This window comes from Arachis ipaensis, chromosome B04 (genome assembly GCF_000816755.2).
Source record: "Arachis ipaensis cultivar K30076 chromosome B04, Araip1.1, whole genome shotgun sequence".
Taxonomy (NCBI): Eukaryota; Viridiplantae; Streptophyta; class Magnoliopsida; order Fabales; family Fabaceae; genus Arachis; species Arachis ipaensis.
Window position 1 is genome coordinate 107,215,898 of NC_029788.2, and position 3,807 is coordinate 107,219,704.

The window sequence follows — 3,807 nt, forward strand, 5'->3', positions numbered from 1 at the left end:
GTTTTTGATTGATTTATTTAAATTTTTATATAGGTATTTTATTTTATTTTATTTGTCTTATATTATTTTTTTTATTTTAAGATTTATCAAAGATCAAATTTTAAAGTTTTTGGATATAGAATTTTGATATTATATCAAAAGATAATTTATTTTAAAAACTTAAACTGATAGAAGAAGACAATATAAATGATTATATCTCTAATAAATATTATTTAAGGGTTTTATTGTGTATATGTCGTGTTAATGTTGTTCATAATTTTCTCAACAAAATTTATATTCTTGAATGTCTATAATATATTATTAAGTGAATACTAACGTGCAGTTATTGTAAGAATTGGAATTAAATTAACTGCTTAGATAAAATAAAATAATAATTTAATTGTCTAAAATAAGTTCGAAAATTTAGGAATGTTAATTAGAAAATTTAAAGGCGAGATTTGGATCTAGTAGATTTTTTCGAGTGAAAAAATATAATTTTTTGCAAAAAATTGTGTAAAAACGCATACTGGTAAATTAGTTGGCAGTGTAAATTCCGTTAAATTAGTAGATAATTAGTCAATAAATTAGTTTTTAAGAAAGAAGATTAAAAATGTGAATATTATATTAAATTAGGATAGAGCTCATCGAAACGAGAATTTTGACACTAATTTTAAAGAAAACGGTCCAAGAATAGACCGAATGAGCCGAACTGGTTAAACCGGACCATCGGTCAAACCGGACCAACCCATTAAATGAAGCCAAACTCCTTTCTCTTCCTCATTCGGCTGGAGCAACGTGAAATGCATCCAGGGAAGAGAGAAAACACCAACCCTTACGGTGAGCTCCAATCTCCTGTAATTTCTCCGTCGGAGCTCCGATCGCCGCACCGTTTGTGGCCACGCGTTCATCGCGTCGAGCTCTACGTTTCTACCGGAACAATTTCATAGGTAACTTGATATTTCATCTCAGCCTCTTATTTCCCCCAATTTTTGAATTTTGAATGGGAAAGTTGAATTTCTTTAATTTCTGATGTTTTAGGATCCAACTAGCTTGAGGAAAACGTTCACTCTTGTTTATGTGAAGCTTGGGTAAGGTGAGGAAACCACAAATTCCATTTTAATTTTATTGAATTTGAGCTTTGAGTATTAAATTGGGTATATATGTGTTATAAATGTGTATTAGGTTGAGAATAAATAATTGGAGCCTGAAATTGTGAATATTGGAACTTGGAGGAAGCTTATTAGTTGAATTTTGAGGAGCTGTCTTGGTTTTAAATAAATTGATTTGGTCGTTGTGTGAGAATCGGCCAAGGTATGGTTTAGGTTTCTTGCATTTAATATGTAAGGTTCTGTGAAAACTTAGGCTAGATGACCGTAGGATAAGTTGGAACGTATATGTATGTTGTGGTTTAGGGTTTTGTTGTTAAACATGGACTGATGTTATGCTGATTAATTGAAGGACTGAAATGTTATTAATCATTGTTTTGAGGATGTTATTAATCATTGATTAGAGAATACAAGTAAGTAATTTATGAACTATGGTTGGTTGTGGGTTTTGGCATGTAAGTATGTAGTGTTTGATGGTGGATTTGGCATATGTATATGTATTTATTGTTGGTGTAGAATGTGATTGTTATGGTGGTTAGGTGTTGAGGAAGAAGGACCTTTTTGGTGCTAGCATGTACAAGTTATGGTATTGGTAATATGAGAATTTATTTTGAATGAGAAAGAGGTATTGTAAGTTACAAAAGTTGGTTTTTGACCGAACTTCGGCAAGGCATAACTTGGCTTTCGGACCCTCAATTTACTTCCAACTTATTTTGAAATAAAAATTGAGTTCGTGATGTTTATACCATACGAAGAACGGGTGAAAAATATTTTAAATCGAAGAAGTTATGATTGTTGGAAGAATTGAACTCAAAACTGGTTTATGAAACAATTCTGCAGCTTGTGCTGATTCTGTTTTTTTTAAAGGACGTATGTCCACGCGTACGCGTGACCCACGCGTACGCGTGGCACGAATTTTAACGATGCGTACGCGACTAGTCCCATGCGCACACGTAAGGGGTCAACAAGCATGTCCACGCGTATGCGTGACCCAAGCGCACGCGTGACATGAAGTTTTCACCCACGCGTACGCATGACAAGAGACGCGCGCGCGAGCTACAGTCTTACATGCCCACGCGCACGCGTGAGCCACGCGTACGCGTGGCACCTTTTCCAGCAAACATGATTTTAAGGTTTTTAAAATCTATTTCAAATTACTAAACCTCTATTTTCATTCCATTGGTCATAAATAATAGTGTTAAACTTGATAATCAGATGAAGCTAGGAAATGAGGATAACTTGAAGGTGAAGTAAAGTTGAAAAGTGATGAATTGAGTATGAGATATTATGGATGAGTCATATATGATGCTTGAATGGATATTCTGATGAAAGATTATGTATGAAATTTGGCTGAATAATTTAATGATCTGAGATACGAGGTTCCCTGGATTAAGTGCCGTGGCTTGCCACCACGTGTACCAGGTTGAAAACTTGATACTCTGTTGAACCTACGACGTAAGTGTGACCGGGCACTATATAAATTCCTGGGAATGTTACCCCCCATTGAGTAATATTGATTATTTGAGATAAAGCTATGCATAGACTCTTGGGGATGCACGTCGGGGGACAGTCTAAGTACAATTCAGACTTGTTGGGTTGGCTGGATAACCGACAGATGAGCCTCATCGGCCATAGGACAGGCATGCATCATATACATTCTATTTGAATATTTGTTGTGCATTAACTGGGTGTGCCTAAGTGTACTTGCCATGCTAAATGTGTATTTGTTACTTGCAGTATTTGTAACCTTTTTGTGCTTGCTTTTATCTGTTTATTTGTCTATGAAATGCTGACAGAGATGGAGGTATGTAGGAATGGTACTACAGGACTTAGATTTAAAATTAAGTTAAGTTAGGTTTAGATACTCTTAGAAAACCACCTTTTATGGCTCATGTTTAATACTTTAAGCTCTATAATCTGAGGGTCAACGTTCTAGGATTGCCTCTGGCATTCCCAAGGCCTTATATATTATGTGTGTGGCACCTTTACCATACTGAGAACCTCCGGTTCCCATTCCATACTATGTTGTTGTTTTTCAGATGCAGGTCGAGATGCATCTCGTTAGGCGTCTGGACTCTTGAAGCAGAGTGGTTACTGGGTAGTTTTGCTGTACAGTAATGTATATATGTACTTAGTTTTTTCTCCGCATAACTTGTTCTTTTTTATCCTCTTAGAGGTTTATGGAGAGGTAGGACTGTGTACATGAACTTTTGGGTTTTGGATATATATGTATATATGTGTAAATATTTTCCGGTCAGTCTTGACTTCGCGGACTGAATTAGGATCTTGTTATTTTGTATCTTTGGCACTCTATTCCTACATCTGTTATCTTATGTTTAATAGTTAAGGTTTTCTTGAGCGTTGCGCTTTTATTTCACGATTTTTGTTTCCTCTATTCTTCAAGGCTCCTAGCATATTATAATTCTTCTGCTATTATATGTACTCATTTTGTTTTAGAGGTCTTAATACCACACCACCTCTATTTTACGACTTAAGCATAAAGCTTTGTGTGGTAGGGTGTTACAGGCAGTACCGATTTAAGTCTGTCCGATACTGCGTGAGGGAAAATAAAATTGTAGGAATCCTTAGAAAAACATTTAGAATTGAAAACCGAACGCTAATTCTAAAGATTTTGGCTCAAAGTTGGGCCAAACGAACCAAAAATGCTAAACGATTGGATCGAGCTCAAGTCCAACATATAAATACACTAAAATGAGGCCAT